The following is an 18,169-nucleotide window of genomic DNA, read 5'->3' on the forward strand; positions in this document are numbered from 1 at the left end:
AGCGGCGGCAGAGACAGCACCAGCAGCGGTGGTGACATCACTTCCTATCTCTCCCCCTGTGTGGAGCCTGCTGCAGAGGAGGAAGGAGCCCTGTCTGTCTGTGCAGTTACCTTCATCTTCACACCCTCACAGACCCCAGATCTACCCCCTCCACCCCCCCAGGAGGAGGAGAGAGCCTGGACATGTCTGCACAGGTCTCGGCTCAGGTAGGAGATTGTCAGCACCTTCTGCTGTGTTTGTAGAAATAGACTGAATAATCCTGTAGGGAATCTCTGCAGGAGCCGGGCTGAGCTGGGCCCTTCTATCCGGGGGCCCCTGGGGCTTAGCTGGCCTCTTCTATGCGGGGGGCCTGGGGCTGAGCTGGGTCCTTCTTTCCGGGGACCCCTGGGGCTGAGCTGGGCTCTTCTATCCGGGGGGGGGGGGCTGGGGCTGAGCTGGGCTCTTCTATCCTGGGGCTGAGCTGGGTTCTTCTATCTGGGGGCCCTGGGGCTGAGCTGGGCTCTTCTATCCAGGACCCCTGGGGCTGAGCTGGGCTCTTCTATCCGGGGCCCCTGGGGCTGAGATGGGCTCTTCTATCCCGGGCCTTGGGGCTGAGTTGGGCTCTTCTATCCTGGGGCCCTGGGGCTGAGCTGGGCTCTTTTATCCGGGGGGCCCTGGGGCTGAGCTGGGCTCTTCCATCCAGGGGCCCCTGGGGCTGAGCTGGGCTCTTCTATCGGGGCCCATGGGGCTGTGCTGAGTTCTTCTATCCAGGGCCCCTGGTGCTGAGCTGGGCTCTTCTATCTGGGGCCCCTGGAGCTGAGCTGGCTCTTCTATCTGAGGGCCCCTGGGGCTGAGCTGGGCTCTTCTACCTGGGGGCCCCTGGGGCTGAGCTGGGCTCTTCTATCCGTGGCCCCTGATGCTGAGCTGGGCCCTTCTATCCAGGGGCCCTGGGGCAGAGCTGGGCTCTTCTATTTGGGGGCCCCTGGGGCTGAGCTGGGCTCTTCTAGCCAGGTGCCCCTGGGGCTGAGCTGGACTCTTCTATCTGGGGCCCCTGGGGCTGAACTCTTCTATCTGGGGCCCCTGGGGCTGAGCTGGGCTCTTCTATCCAGGGGCCCCTGGGGCTGAGCTGGGCTCTTCTATCCGGGGGCCCCTGGGGCTGAGCTGGGCTCTTCTATCCAGGGCCCCTGGGGATGAGCTGGGCTCTTCTCTCCAGGGCCCCTGGGGCTGAGCTGGGCTCTTCTATCCGGGGGCCCCTGGGGCTTAGCTGGCCTCTTCTATGCGGGGGGGGCCTGGGGCTGAGCTGGGTCCTTCTTTCCGGGGACCCCTGGGGCTGAGCTGGGCTCTTCTATCCGGGGGCTCTGGGGCTGAGCTGGGCTCTTCTATCCGGGGGGGGGGCTGGGGCTGAGCTAGGCTCTTCTATCCTGGGGCTGAGCTGGGTTCTTCTATCTGGGGGCCCCTGGGGGCTGAGCTGGGCTCTTCTATCCAGGACCCCTGGGGCTGAGCTGGGCTCTTCTATCCGGGGCCCCTGGGGCTGAGATGGGCTCTTCTATCTCGGGCCTTGGGGCTGAGTTGGGCTCTTCTATCCGGGGGGCCCTGGGGCTGAGCTGGGCTCTTCTATCGGGGCCCATGGGGCTGTGCTGAGTTCTTCTATCCAGGGCCCCTGGTGCTGAGCTGGGCTCTTCTATCTGGGGCCCCTGGAGCTGAGCTGGCTCTTCTATCTGAGGGCCCCTGGGGCTGAGCTGGGCTCTTCTACATGGGGGCCCCTGGGGCTGAGCTGGGCTCTTCTATCCGTGGCCCCTGATGCTGAGCTGGGCCCTTCTATCCAGGGGCCCTGGGGCAGAGCTGGGCTCTTCTATTTGGGGGCCCCTGGGGCTGAGCTGGGCTCTTCTAGCCAGGTGCCCCTGGGGCTGAGCTGGACTCTTCTATCTGGGGCCCCTGGGGCTGAACTCTTCTATCTGGGGCCCCTGGGGCTGAGCTGGGCTCTTCTATCCAGGGGCCCCTGGGGCTGAGCAGGGCTCTTCTATCCGGGCCCCTGGGGCTGAGCTGGGCTCTTCTATCCGGGGGCCCCTGGGGCTGAGCTGGGCTCTTCTATCCAGGGCCCCTGGGGATGAGCTGGGCTCTTCTCTCCAGGGCCCCTGGGGCTGAGCTGGGCTCTTCTATCCCGGGCCTTGGGACTGAGTTGGGCTCTTCTATCCGGAGCCCCTGGGGCTGAGCTGTGCTCACCTATCCGGGGGCCCCTGGGGCTGAGCTGGGCTCTTCTATCCGGGGCCCCTGGTGCTGAGCTGGGCCCTTCTATCCAGGGGCCCTGGGGCTGAGCAGGGCTCTTCTATCCCGGGGCCCCTGGGGCTGAGCTGGGCTCTTCTAGCCGCGTACCCCTTGGGCTGAGCTGGACTCTTCTATCTGGGGCCCATGGGGCTGAGCTCTTCTTTCCGCGGCCCCTGGGGCTGAGCTGTGCTCTTCTATCTGGGGCCCCTGGGGCGGAGCTGGGCTCTTCTATCTAGGGCCCCTGGGGCTGAGCTGGGCTCTTCTATTCGGGGCCCCTTGGGCTGAGCTGGGCTCTTCTATCCGGGGCCCTGGTGCTGAGCTGGGCTCTTCTATCCGGGGGCCCCTGGGGAGATGAGCTGGGCTCTTCTATCTGGGTCCCAGGGGCTGAGCTGGGCTCTTATATTCGGGGGCCCCTGGGGCTGAGCTGGGCTCTTCTATCTGGGGGCCCTGGGGCTGAGCTCGGCTCTTCTATCTGGGGCCCCTCTGGCTGAGCTGAGCTCTTCTATCTGGGGCCCCTGGGGCTGAGCTGGGCTCTACTATCCGGGGCCCTGGGGCTGAGCTGGACTCTTCTATCCAGGGGCCCCTGGGGGGATGATCCAGGGCTCTACTATCCAGGGGCCCCCGGGGTTGAGCTGGCTCTTCTATCTGGGGCCTCTGGGGCTGGGCTTTTCTATCCGGGGGCCCCTGGGGCTGAGCTGAGCTCTTCTATCCGGGGGCACCTGGGGCTGAGTTGGGTTCTTCTATCCGGAGGAGGGGGCGGTGAGGGGGCTCTGGCAGGCTTTCCTTCCTTCCCTCAGGGTTGTCGTGCTTACAGGGTCGGGCGGCACTCTACAGGTTTTTTTTCGGATCATCATTTGTGTTAAAGGGATGGTTTGTGTACGGCATCCTCCTGAACTGTGAGGGATCTGCACACTGCACTGCTTTTTATTACTGCAATATGAGATATCTTTACATTCTGCACTGCTTTTACTGCACTATTAGGAATCTGTACACACTGCGCACTATGACAAGTCTGTGTACTGCACTGATTTGTACTACACTATGAGAAATCTCTGAACAGTGCATCTCACTACATTGTGAGGAAGTAGAGCACACTGCTCTGCTTTTTACTGTCCTGTGAAAAATACATGTACTGCATTGCTTTTTACTACACTGACAAATGTGTGCATGCCGCACTGCTTTTTACAATACTATGAGGAATATATGAACGCTGCAATGATGTTTATTGCACTATGAGAAACCTGTGTACACTGCACTGTTGAATACTATAGTCTGAAAATAGTATCCACACAAAACTGCTTTTTAATGCACTATTATAAAGCATTGCACACTGCTGTTTACTGCACTTACAAAAAATCTGTGCATTTAGCACGTCTGCTTCCTACACTATGAGAAATCAGTGTACGCTATACTGCTTTTTCCTATACTCGGAGAAATCAATGCGCAATGCACTTCTGTTTACTGCATTCTGAGATCTCTGTACACTATAAGCTGTTTTTAGGTCGAGCTAGAGTTGCGCATGCGTAGCATGCAGTCTAGCTCGACAACTATTGTTTTCCGTTTTCCTGGGAATCTGAGACAGCGTTCGGCCACGCGCCTTTGCTGTCTCAGATTTGTCCTCGTGATCGCGCTTTTCCTGCTGGCTGTTTGCTGTGTGTGCGCTGTTTCGCTTTCGGGTTTGTGTTTCTCAAGACGTGTAGGGCTGGGTGCAGACAGACACTTGCGTACACCCCCCTCCACGGTCATCGGGCTCTTTTAACACACACACACGCATGCATACACACGCATACACACACGCGTGCACACACAGACCCACGCGCGCTCACATCCCCCTCACACCCCACTCACCAGGTTCTTGTTGCGTGTCCTTCGGCAGCCAGCGGGTCATTCTTGTTAACAGGCGGGGGCCGCGGGGCTCTCCACGAGCACGGGAGCCCCGCTAGCTGAGACGCAAATCTTCCGGTGGGCACATCAGCACGGATCCTGTCTGCTTCCTGTATTTGTCCGGCCCCACCCCCGTCCCAACAAAGGTTGCCTGGCTTCCTGTTGAAGCCGGGCTGCGGCGGTGAGTTTGCTTGTTTAGTATTGTCGTGAAAACTCAACGATTTTATACTATGTCAACATCACCTTTACTTGTACAGGGTACGTTCGCCTTTGGATTTCTTGCAAGTGAAATTTACGATGTTTATTGATAGCCAACTAAATGCCGCGCATTTTATGTACCTGTTCCCAGGATGTCCAACATTAGTCTGCTGAGCCACCATACTTCGTACAGCGTTGTCTTGTGATCCTCAACATGCACCATTGATCACAGCTGTTAAAATATGTTGCTTCCGAGTTTTTTGTTTTTTTTTACAGTTTTTTTACATAGCTCGAACTTGACTCGAAGGATCAGAGCACTTTACACCTGCCCAGTTGCACTTGTTAGAGAATTGCAATAGAAACGGGAGGAAAGAGATTATTACAGCCTTGTGCCGCGCACCATCTGCCTATGCTCCTGTCCCTCTTACCTGTTCCTCTTAAACCATTGGATTTCTAGCCATGGGAGACGCCTCTTTGGGGATGGAGAACTGCATCTCGATGAGAGGTAGGGTTGCTGCCAGGGGTTCATAGGCAGAGACACCTACTGCTACAAGGCTGGTGTGAGGCAGGCAGTCTCTCCAGCCTTGAAAACACTTTGATCAGCCTCCAGCCTCCTAAGAAATCCCCCGGTCCACTGCAGTCTAAAAACGGCCTTCCCTCATTCCTTCTGGCACTTTGTATATTATGTCATTGATAAAGAGAATATTTTCCCCTTTGTATTGTGACATAGTTTTTGAGTTGCACTGCTTATACAATCTGTGCATCCATTCAACAACACCTAGTTCAAATATGTTCTCTCAATGTTTCAAGCTTTATTACAAAGGTAACAAAAAGATGTTAATATTTCACTTCTGTTCTTGGATTTTCGTCACAATAGAATACACTGAACATAATCTTCACAGAAGTTATTAACAAAACTTTATGATATTGCCATTATAAATTACAATAACTTTTATTTAAGTATTAACCCCTTCCATGCGTCGGACGGCCGGCGGCCGTCCAACGTCACGGTGGGCGTGTGCGGAGGATAGCCGGGGGCCGTCCGAACCACGCCCATGCCATAAATCACCCGAACCGTGGCGGAATTTTCGCCGCGGTCAAGGGGTTAATTATTGAAAAATAATTTAAAGCCATTGTTATTTGTAATATCAATACATGTAAGTGACGTAAATACAACACATATTACATTACAAATGCTATAGGTGTCACATTTACAAAAGTTATAACTATTGGCATTGCAAATGACAAAGCTATTAATTTCGATATTTTCAAAAACAAAACGTAAATAAAAAATGTGTCATTTACAATACCAATAGCTCAAAATTTCCTAATGCGAGACCTATTGCATTGCAAATGCTTGTTTACTTTACTATATAAAACATCTGTGCGTACTGTGCTGCTTTTTACTGCTCTCTGGGAAATGCTGCATGTTACTTTGCATTTCACTGCACACGGAGGTATTTACAGCTTAATCTTTAATTCTGTGCACACTGCATGACTTTTAATACTGTATGAGAAATCTATGTGAACCGTACTACTTTTTACTACACTGTGAGACATCTTTGCCCACTGGACTACTTTTACTACACTATGAGGACTATGTTCACAATGGACAGCTTTGTACTGCACTACAGGGGGGCATTCATTGTGAAAATGTGTACACTGCACTGATGTTTACTGCACTAAGAGAGATGGATTATCACTGCACTGCTTTATACTGCACTGTGAGGAATCTTTGCCACCACACTTCTTTACCTGCACATTTGGGAGAAATTTACATTCTCATTGTTGCTGAGATTGGACTCACGCACCCATCGACGCGCAGGCCGCGCCTGGGTGTGTCTGGCCAGAAAGAGGCACTTCTGCCTTCTACTCTGACAAGGAGAGTGTGCGTTTCTCCTGCTCTGCCGCGGTCAGCAGCCCCCTCATTTCTTCCTCTTCTTCCCTCTCTTTCTGTCTCTGTCTCGCTCTTCCTTAGTTGCTGAATGAAAGCGTGACTTCAAGAAACGACGCTTACCCTCTCTTTCCTCTAGTTTCCTTCATTTGTTCACCTGTGAAAGGGACCCAAAAGAGAAACACTTTTGCTGGAAATGTCGTCTAGTTCTCAAATTTTTCTATTCCAAAGTGCAGCCTCGGGATGGAAAGAAAAAAGTAAAGCAAAACAGAGGGGTCGAAAAGTGGCCAGATTGTTTTTTTTCACACCTAAACACATTAGCGCCACTTCACGGAGTTTGCCAGTGAAACAATACTTTTGTTTTCTCGTCTTTCTGTTGGTGCGTGGAATGGAAAATGTTTAATGCAATCCTTAACGACTGTTTAGTTTATAAAATGTGTACCACAGCTCTGTCTTCGGAGATGTGGTCTTTTTAAATCATACTATTTACGTTTTGGAAGGATGTAAGGATATAAGCAATGGACATTGAAACGGGTCCCTTCCAGACCCTGTGTTTACTTTTCAGGCAAAAACACTCTTTGATTTCTAAATAGTGAGTGTAAAAGTGTTGAGGTAACCATGTTGTTTCTGTTTATATTACACATGCTTTACTTAATCTTGCATTCCCTATAAGTGTTTGCTTTTCCAGGAGGTTATTACTTTTCTTTTTTCAGGAAGCATATTGCTCTTGTCTAGTGCATAATTTGAAATGAGTCGCATCCAGGTGCTTATAGCGGGGCACAATTGGGTTGTGGGTAAAGGCAGTGCAAGTTTTTTCTCAGTGGGGCAGTGTGGTGTTCAGTGGGGGTGAGAATTTGGCTCTATGGCCAGAGATGCCGAATTTGGAACTGGTGAACCAGGTTCAGCATTCACTACCAGACCACCAGACCATTCTCCTGAGGGAGCATATTCCCATGTTAGACCTTAGAAGGCCCAGCAGGACCTTCAAAGCCCTGGTGTCTTGGCACCAGCAGGTAGACCCTAGAAGTGGCAGGTATGGGTTAACCTTAAAGGTTACCACAATCCATACCGAAGTTCACCTCCAGTCTTGCAGGCAGGTCTATGAAGCAGCACACCCTATAGCGACAGTGACTTTGGCACTGAGGTCAAAGGACCCTTGACGCCAGTACACCTCACCCATTGCTGCATCCATTGGCATTGTTTCAGCAGTGGTAGTGCAACTCGTCAAAAATCAACAATGCAGGATTTGCACCCACACCAAACTAAGTTTGCAAACTTCACGGTCTCTGCTTCAGGCACAAGCACTTTTAACATCTGCTTTTGCATTAGGGTTTGTGTATCATTTAATCCACACTAACAAGAACTTCAATTGTTGGGTACATCAAACTCTCTCATTTCTACTTAGGCATATCTGTCTACTTGGGTAACATAGCTTAAAAACATTGACAAAGTCAATAGCTCTGGCTAATCACTTATAAGGTCCCAAAGGTTTATTTTCAAGGTTTTATTTAGCGCTAGCTCCACCGAGGGTATCAGAGCACTTTACATTTGCAAGGTTATAAACAAGAAAGCAACAATTGTTATGAGCGAAACAAATTCTACAGGTTGGTCTGACAGAGCAAAAAGAAAAATTTAGAGTACGTAGTGAGATGAGTGAGTAGAAGGTAAACAAAAACCAATTAAAAGAACAAGAATGTCATTATTGATAACAATTTTACAGTATACCAAGGAGGGCTCAGCAGACTTGGTAGGGTGTGAGAGAATATAGGAAGGCGAAAAGGAGAGGGATTGAGAAAAGAATGGGTTGGTAAGGGAGGAGAGAGGGGTGTGGAGGGTGTCATGAGAGGGGTGTGTGAGTGCGATAGGTAGGCGGGGTTGCCTGAGTAAGGAGGAGGGAAAGTGGTCAGAAAGGAGAGCAGGGAATTAATTTCCTCAATATTTAGTGAGAAAGTGTATTTTAAGGTCTCTTTTGAAGCTGGTGAGACCTATTGGCTAAGCCAGTACTTGTTAATACATGTAAGTTACCCCTAAGGTTGTCCCTGGATAGCCCCAAGAGCTGGGTGCAGTATTTAAAAAGTTGGGCATGTACTTTTATGTTTTACGTGTCCTGGCAGTGAAAAGCTCTTACATTTGTTTTTTACTACAGCGATAACATTGGAGTTACCGTGTTACATTTTAGAAGTGTAATTTCCTAATGGTAAGAGATATTTGGTTTAAGTTTGGTGTCTCTGGAATCCTGAATTAAAATCCTAACTCATGTTGATGTCGAATTTTAAATTACAATTCTGAAAATGCCACTTATAGAAAGTTACCGTACAAAATAATGGGGTTGCCCCTTGTCCATCAGACCCTGGTTATTTAATTATATTGGCTACAATGTGTTCAGTTGGGTGTTGCAATTGCTTTGCGTGAAAAGTTAGTTCTAGAATATGTCACCAATGTATGCAGATCAATATGTGGCCTGGAAAATTAAGGAAACAAAATGCACAACGCAGATAGAGTGTGACCCTATCTGGGATGTGGAAATATTTTACAAATCTAGTTGTCCAAGGGACAATAAGCTACAGAAATCTACTATCATTGCACATAAATCAATTTGCCTGGCCTACTTCATAAATCAATTATACGGGCTTCCAAAAAAATTTACCTCTTATGTGTAGTGCGGACTATGACAATATTGACTTTACACAGTGAAGCTTTCGCTTGAGGAAAAAAAGTTCTATAAAATGACATGGTGTCCACTGTACTGGAAAATCTGTATCATATATTTACACAGTATACATTTTGCATAAGGTATTGCAAAGCAATAAAATGCAGTAACAAACATTTCAAACCCAAGCTGGTATTTACAAAACATCTGTGATCCAGCCGTAAGTCAGAAATGGACATGCATGTTTGAGTGTATCTCAAGTACAGCTCTGTTTTCTCCGGCAATGTGAAGGTTAGCTTTTCTAATAGATCAGACAAGAGCAGGGGTGCGAGTACTCCTTTCTTAGGAGACAGTTCTGAAGATTTCATTAAGACTTACTGCAAAGTATCATCTCACAAGGTGTGCAGGATTCTCATTTGAATAACTGACATTGCAATACATAATGGCCATAAGGAAAACTCATTGGTGTACCCCAGCCTGACCTCACTGTGGGGCAAGCAGCGGGGTAGATAGGTTTATGACTGAGGTATCGCAGTCTTACCAGCAGTCCCAAACTGAACTTACTGTGATACTTGGTGATGAGTTTATAGGATCGTCAACGAACAAGACCTCATTTTATTTTACAGAGGCACAAAAAGGGCGATAAAACTACCCAAAGGAGAGTGCTAGGTGAGAGTCTTAGAGGGCTTGATTAGACCCCAGAGCCATTTTCTTGGCCTGTGCTAGCGAGGCACAACTGATACAAGAACAAGTTGTGTAGCAATGCTCAAGTATGAAATGGCTACACTCGTGATTAGCCGGTATCAGGGCTAAGGAAGGGAAATTCTTATCAATCTTGTCTTTTCCTAGCAGGCTTTTGATGTTCCTTGGTACAAACTGTAAGGAATTCTGTCTATGGAAATGTGTTTATATGTTTATGATACACCGCTGGATGAATCCTGCATTGTCAGTATGAACATGGTATCAGAAAATAAGGCATTGCCATCAAAACGGTTGTGGTTGGAGCCGCGAGGTTTCACCGCTAATACTTACCACAGTGCTGTGACAGAATTAGACTTCGGCAGCAACTTTAACACAATGGGTCATATGCATGAACACATTTTCCCATAGACACAGAATGGGCAAAACCCTTTAATGCATCTGGCCCAATGATTCCATCTTGAGTGGCCAGTATTTGTCATAATAGTCATCCTTCCGTGATGGCTATGTGCTTTGTAAGAAAATACAGATCACTGTCCTGAACCATCTATGTCAGACAGAAACCAAAGGTGCCTCGCGATCAGAACATCAAATGTTTTACTTAATACGGTTTAGAGTATGGTTTGGCCCAATTACTGCTCACTTACCAGTAAGGTGTTAAAAAATGGATCCTCAAGACTGGCTTTTCCTAACTCATGCACACTGTGGTTAAGGTAGGAGCCAATGAATGCATGCAGAAGGCGACTGGCAGGACATATCTCCAAGCAAAAAAAGCACAAATAGTCTAATTAATAAAATCACGCTGAAGCTGCTTAACATGCTCAAAAGAATCCCCGGCTGAAGAGCTATTTACCGGATGCTGGGGCATGTTACTGAGCTGGGTGCAGGGTAGGCGTATGAGAAACAAACATACACAGTGGCCTGTGTATCGGTTTTACATTGAGCTGTGCACACATGCTTTAGCCTTTTGTCCCAGATGGTCATCCACGAGACAGGTGATGAGGTTACTTGGCGGAAGTGTGCCACTTTACTTGGTGGAAGTGTGCCACTTTACTTGGCGGAAGTGTGCCACTTTACTTGGTGGAAGTGTGCCACTTTACGCAAGAGAGGAAGACAGCATGGGCAGCTGTAAGAAAGGGTGGTAGGTTGAGTCATAGGGAGATAATATGGGGAGAGGTGGAGATAGGGAACAGTGGGAATGTTAGGGCAAATACAAGAAGAGAAGTTACACAGGAAAGTAGCTTTGGGGGAGAGAAAGTAATCTACACTCACACACTTGCCCACCGTTTAGCAAGAGGTGACATCAGTTTCCAACATCTAAAAAACTGAAAGCATCTTTCGTCTGAGTCAAGTGCATTTCAAACTGTGGTGGTGTCTGACCATGGACAGCAGCTAAAAACAAGTTTAACAACACTTCAGGAATCCATCAAAGCCTGTGGCTTAATCTAGGGAGGGTAAATGCAAGTGATTGTCTGATTCTTCCATTACAGCACATTATCCCACCATGCTTTGAGAGAGAGAGTGAGAGAGAGAGAAACACACACACACACACACACACATGCACACACGTACACACACTCACACACACACCCCTCCCCCCCCACTTTTAAATCATTAAATGTATGGCTTACACAACGAGCCCCCTGTTACTGATGGGTTCTGCAGGGAGCTAGTGTTACCTTTGGGATGGGGGTGGGAGTTACTGAGTGAGCCTTTGGTAGTCTAGAATTTGTGAATGGAGCCAGGGATTCTCGGCTAGAGATGGTTTAGGTGTCACAGTGGAAGCCGCTGATGGCTTCGCGGTTACATGTGGAGCTTCTGTTAGGTCGGTGGTTCGAGAAGAGGGAGGGATGATTGAGAGTTGAGTTATAGATTTAGACATGACGAGGGAGCTAGACTGTGAACCAAAAGAATAGCAGCGGGCTTCAGAGGGGGGAGAAGAGATGTGAGTTTGGGTCCTGGAGGCTTGGTAGTGAGGTTACACTGTCAGCAAGGTAAGGATTTATTTGAGTGCAAGAACAAGGAAAGGGTTGGACATGGCAAGAGATGGTTCAGGAGGTTGCTGTGGAGCTAGAAAAGATATGAATATTATATGTGGCTAAAAGTGTTGGGTTCCTTAGGCACGGCATGGGCTCGTTTTGATGCCTTTTTGGTTTCAAACCAGAGTTTATGGTTACTGTAAAGCACTCTATATAAAAAGCATTCATGTTATCCTACATAGTGCCTCTACTCATAGCACTCTAATATGTGTTGTTTCTATATTTAGTTGCCCCTTACAAGACCTTCTGCTTGTATTTCCGTGCTTTGCAGACAGTATGTTTTGAGCAGATGAATAACTTCACTGCTGCCTGCATCGAGGTTAAATCTTGCGATTTGAGGTCCTCTCTAAATGTTACAACCTTTGTGAGGTGACGTTGATTGAGCACATTAGAGGCAGCAGACTAAGAAGCCCAATCAAAGTCCAAGGAAAGACTGTGAGACACAGGGAGGTGTTTAAAGTCTGAAAACAAAGCACGTCTAAGCTTTACTGATGTGGGGGACTCCAGGGCCCTGTTAATCTATCAACATCAGGCCAGGAGAGGAACAGGGCACCTTCAGACTCACCACACTCCCTCCTCAAGTTCTATGTGACCACTGTTAAGAAGCCAATTGTATCCTTTTTACATTTCTTCATTAGTGGTATATCTGAGGTAAACTTTCCTGATGTTGACCTAGTGTTGGCATACAATACATCATGCTAGTGAAGTTATACTCTGTTGGCTAGGTTAGCAGCTGTTACATTTAAGCACCAAACTTCTAACATTGCTCAACTTAGCTACAGTGTGTGATCTTTGGCAAATGTTCAGAAAACTGTTTGCACTTGGATAAAGGCTTCCCCCTTTCCTAGGCAACTGTACATTGACATATTAAGTGTTTTATTGATTAGGAGCACACCACCACTTTGTTTAAAACAGTAATAAAATCAAGATTACAGAGACCGAAAGGTACTCAGATTAGGTCCCAGTGAGTGCCAGTGGGGCCACTATTGTGTAAGGAGGAAGAATTACTATGTAGTAGATATCGGCAACAGAGGTTTCTTGCGCTCTCAAGCGGTGAGCGTTTCATGTCCCACTATGTCTCAGACGCATTTCCTTGGGCATTATAAACCAAGTATTCTTGATAATACATTTTATCCCACAGGGATCTCTGCTTTTTAGAATAATTTCCCTAGTTGGAAGATATCAGTCTCAATACTGGTTGATGCCTTGCTGTGGGCTCCAGCCTATCCTGGAGGAATCATGTTCCCACATAATCTGGTTACAGCTAGGTGAGTTGATTTGGAGTCCTCCATATGTTTTTGGATTCATTTTATTGGACAACACACACCATTCTTGCGTGAGGCTTTGTTTCCACGTACAGGCTGTCGTTAATTTACTAGTCCTGAGGAAGACCTGCTGTGATTTGTATACACTAACACACCAGGGTCGAAACGTCGATGACATCTTATTGGTCCATGATCGTGGTCAACCATCTCTAATGAAATGAATGAAGAGATAGGGTGTATGTTGAGCCAGTTGACACAATAAGGATAGACATTTCTTTATTCATTTCAAGTGCTTTTTTTTGTTGTGTTGTATCAAGCACTTTTGCACGTTGTGTCATCAGTCACATTGTTTGATATTTGTGTGTCCGTGACAGCCATATATGAAGAACATTGTGCATATTATTTGAGTATATGATTTAGAATATACACAATATTTAATAGTTATTCTGTGTGTTGTCTATATTTTTATCGATTGTACCATGGGGGTGTTAAATATTGGTTTAATGTAGGGCCACATTTCGTCTATGTTGTGTATATTGTTTAAATACTTTTTGAGACCATATATTGATCTGCATACATTGGTGATATATTCTAGACACCATCTTTTCACACTAAGGATTTGCGACACGCAACAGAACAGCTTTATCACTTTATAGAAAGTTTGCATTTTCCTGCCCTAGCCATTTGGTGTCTGCAACCTGTCTCTGGTCACATGACTGGGTGAAGTTGGCAGTGGGGCTTTCTGTATTCCTCCTAGACAGTCACAAACAATGGGAGCGAACGTGTGACTGGATGGGCCATCACGAGCAGGAAAGGCGAGAAAGCAGCTGGGCCCAGCCTCACTTATACCTGAATAGGTTGTATCCTGTGTCCACACAAAGGTCTGCACACTCCATATAGTTTAGTGTGGAGCCACAGTAGGAAAAACAGGGCATCTGTGTACTTCAAGGGCATGCCTCTTGAAGCTTCTTTCCACTTCAAAGGCATAACTGTGCATAAAAGACCATCTATGCTTCTGGACCTGTGGATACTGTGCCAGGAAGAAGGGCTGCTGTGCTGCTGAAGGTCTGCTTCTCTGCTGGACTCCTGCATTTCTGTGGAGACCTGTTGCCTACTGCCCTCTTGCCTGAGTAAGAAGGACTGGACCTGCATCCCTTGAACCCAGAACCCAGAGTGACTCCAACGGCTGGTTGGCTGCCCTCCTGAACTGAAGCCTCGGGGACATGACATGCTTCCAACAACCCAACCTTGCATCTGCACTTGGACTCTACCATCTGTGATTGTTTCCTGCTGTGTGACACATCCCCAGCACATGCCCTCACATCCCCCGTCGACGTCAGCCTCGGTGATGAACTCCACATTGCAGCTCCACAGCTCCTCTGACATGATACATCTCCCCAACTGCGCAGCGCATCTCCGACTTGGACTTCACATTCCAAGCCGTCATTGACGATGATGCAACAGGACCTCGCACTCGTCTTCTACGCGGATCTACTCAAGGCTCCGCAAAGTGGATTTAAGGTACTCTGTTCAGCAAGCATTACTGGATCCCTGTAGCCGACACACACTCTGTAGCGGTCAGCCTGAGAGTAATAAGGAAGAATACTCCAAATGATGTAGAAACTCAAGAGAGTTTATTCAATAACACAGCATCAACGGTTGAAACATCCATCTGGGTCAGCAATCTCCCTCTGAATCCCAGTTACATTAACATACAAACATTCTATGATGTCATAACATCAACTGTAGTATTCTTAAACAAGCATAAGTAAATTACAACACATCTCCCTTACTAGGGATAAAAATTAACTAAAACAACAAAACAAAGAAACTTAACTTAAATCATAATCTCTAAATCTCAATGGCACACTCCTAGATCTTCGAGAAAATCTTAGTGGAAACCCTCCAGGATCCACAGTTGGATACGTCTCAACTGGTGATATACCTTGTCTCGTACCCTCCAAGTCAGCCTTATGTTGCTTCATACATTTCCCTAACCTTGACATGCTCCATGTGCACCCAGTATTGACTTTTACAAAAAATTTCCTGATAGACACTATTGTGAAAGGACCAATAAAAGTGCTCATCCCTTTTAATGTATGTCTTGGATAGTTTACAAAAACCTTGTCTCCAACATTCCACTTCTTACTTCTCACATGCATTTTGGAGTCATACCCAATTTTGTACTTGTAAGAACTGTGGTCACCAGTTCCCCTGGGGTAGGCTGGCACGAGCAGGTAGGCACCCGAAAGCTCAGGTGTTAAGCGACTACACAGAACACACCCACTGAGACATTAAATGCACGCAATGACAGTCCACACCAGTGAATTGGATTAAAACATTAGCTTTTATCTAGAATGAAATGCAGGGTATCCAATAATCAAGGCATCAAGAATTCAATAGTGCATTTCATCATCACTGTAGTACATTTCAAGAATCATTTCATTGCAGTAGTAAAGGGTGTAAGTCAACAATCAAGATAGCATTTCTCCATAAACCTTTCATCAAAAGAGCAGCCTAGTAGATAACTGGGAGCTTTTAGGAAACCTGGCAATACCACTTTTCATTAGGAAGCAGGCAACCTCTCACTAGGCAGGAATCGAACTTTTTATGCAAGAATAAAGCCTTCTCTCCATCGGGATAAAACAGCGCATTAAAGGAAATCAAGGGTCATTACTACAGCATCAACCCTTTATGCATTTCATGAGAAGGATAAACGCTGTCTTACACAGCAGTAACATTTCCTAGCTGCAGGAATAACCAGTGCATGTAACATTTCCTAGCTGCAGGAATAACCAGTGCATTGAATGAGGGTATCACACTTCTTACAATGTCAAACATTTCATTAGATGTAAACCATCTTCTTTAAATGTAAAAACTTTTCATTAGCCAGCTGCCGCCCCCTCTGACTAGAAGTTACTCAGCCTTTCATCAGGCTCTTGCCCAGTCCACAGTACTCGAGTGGGTCTTTTAAGGGAAAACGGGGCCCAACAACAGTTTCTCCGAGGGGAGGGGCGGTCCCGGGGCCTCCTGTTCCCTCCTGGGAGGCCCCGCGTCTACTCGGGTCCCCCGCCCTCCTCCAGGGCTTTACCTTCTTTCTTCGGGCCCACGGCCCCTTGCGGTGGGGTGCAGATGGTGAGGAGGCCTCCCGCGGCCTCCCGTTCGATTCCCGGCGGGGGCCGGCTCTGACAGGTGGGGCCCTGGCTCTTTCTCCGAGCCCTCCCGGGGTCCCGACAGGCTGTTCCCGGGCCTCCCTTCCCCTCCTCGGGCTGGGGAACCAATCAGGGCCGAGGCACAACGAAGGCGCGCCCGCAGCCGCTAATGGAAGCGCGGCCTGCGGGACGCGATGACAGAGCCCAATGGGAGCGTGGCGGGGGCGGGGTTGGTGACGACGCCCCGTCACATGAGCTGGGATGATACCTTCAAGGCCTAGCGCGGCCTGCGGGGCGCTCGTGGCCTGACAGGAATTGATGAAGCGCCGGCCCTCTCGTGATGCCGGGGGCCGCCGGGGGGGACAACCTACAGCAAGACACTCGTGGGGGTAACGCAGAGGCCCCGGGGATGACAGCGCCGGGCCACAACGGTGAGTTCCTCGGCGGGGGCTCACTGGGACAGCAGCGCTTCGAGGAGACCGTGCGTTGTCAGGCGGGGAGACGCTTGGTGAGGATAGCGCCTCGGGGCTCTCTGCAGGCCCGAGGAATGCAGCGCTCCGCAGAGTTAGCGCTCGGGGCCAGTGACACGGCGCTATGATGGCCTCACAGCTCTGAGATGGAGCAGGCAAGTCCCACACGGTCCAGCGCTCAGGACAGCGCTTGGGAGGAATAGCACTTTTTTGTAGATCAGTACGAGAGAGCTGGAAAGGTAGCTGGGACCAGTGAGGCAGTTCAGGGGACTAACGCTTAGCAAGCAGTTCAGACAGTTCAGTCAGTAGGATGAGGCAGGACAGCGCTGGGGACACAGGTTGCAGCAAAGGGGCGCAGAGGTGGCACAGCCCAGTACCTGGTTGATCCCCAGTAGTCCTGGTTGTATAAGAAAGGGGTCTTCTTCTTGGCGCTTGATGGTTCCTGCGCCCTTTGTAGATAGCAGTTTCTTGAGGGGGGGGTAATGGGGGTTTGAGTTGGGGGTTTGTTAGCAGGTCACTGTAGATGGTCCTTGGGTTCCCCTCCCACCGGACCAGATCAGTGGGCTAGCTCAGGCTACCTCACTCTACTTGGATGTCAGCACCTAAGCCCTGTCACTCTCAGTGGCATAGGCCCCTGACTAGGCCCTACCGCCTAAATCTCCTGCGTGGGTCCCCCAGGTCAGTGATGCCCCAACTGACTAAAAAGTTTCCCTCCCTTCCTTAAATATGCCCAGGTCAGGTGACCACTCTCTAAGGCGGCAAACATAGGCTCCGCCTCTCTTCTGGAAGGTTCCAGGAGCTTCCCCACTCTATCTATGGGCAGGCGATGGCAGGCTGGCATTGCAAGAATGTTTGGGGTCCCAGCCAGCTCCTGGCAACTAGGGTGCTACTAGAAAAAAACCACGCTGCAGTAGCAGGGGCCAGTGGCAGCCATATTTGAAGTAGAGAGCACCTGCACCTTAACATGGATTGGCAATGGAAAGGTGCCAGGAGACCTAAGGGCCAACAAAAAAAAGGTGGGGAAAATGAGGCAAGGGCGAAGAAAATAGGGAGACAGGTCTAACAGTACTTATGTTGATAATCCGCTATTCTGGAACGCCGCTCCTCCAAAGACAACCCATGACCAGAACTTTCAGGCAACCAACTTGGATTCAATTTTGAAACAGCTTTTCTACCTCTTAAGACTTCAAAAGGAGATCTGCGTGTAATGGCATTAGGAGTAGTGCGGTGTGCCCACCACGTATCTCTCAATATACTGGTAAAAGAAGATCTTGTGTTAAGAGCACGTTGTGCACAATCTTTGACAAGTCTATTCATTCTCTTGGTTAGACCATTGGCCTGTGGTGAGTATAATGCAGTTTTCTGGTGAACAATATTGTTATCTTTGAGAAAATCACACATTTCTTGAGATGCAAATTGCAGCCCAATATCAGTCACTAGAAACTTAGGCACTCCTTCAGAAACGAACACATCTTTGACAAAATCTATAACAATCTTCGTGTTAACAGAAGGAACACATTTAGTAACTACCCACTTCTTAGTATAATCAACCAGTAGACGAACATAACGCTCGTAAGAAGCTAACAAATCAAAAGGTCCCATAATATCAAGACCCAATTTAGACCACACAAGATCTGGTACTTCTACTGGAGACAAAGGTGCATGGTTAATGGC

Source organism: Lissotriton helveticus (assembly GCF_964261635.1).
Source record: "Lissotriton helveticus chromosome 1_1 unlocalized genomic scaffold, aLisHel1.1 SUPER_1_unloc_52, whole genome shotgun sequence".
Taxonomy (NCBI): Eukaryota; Metazoa; Chordata; class Amphibia; order Caudata; family Salamandridae; genus Lissotriton; species Lissotriton helveticus.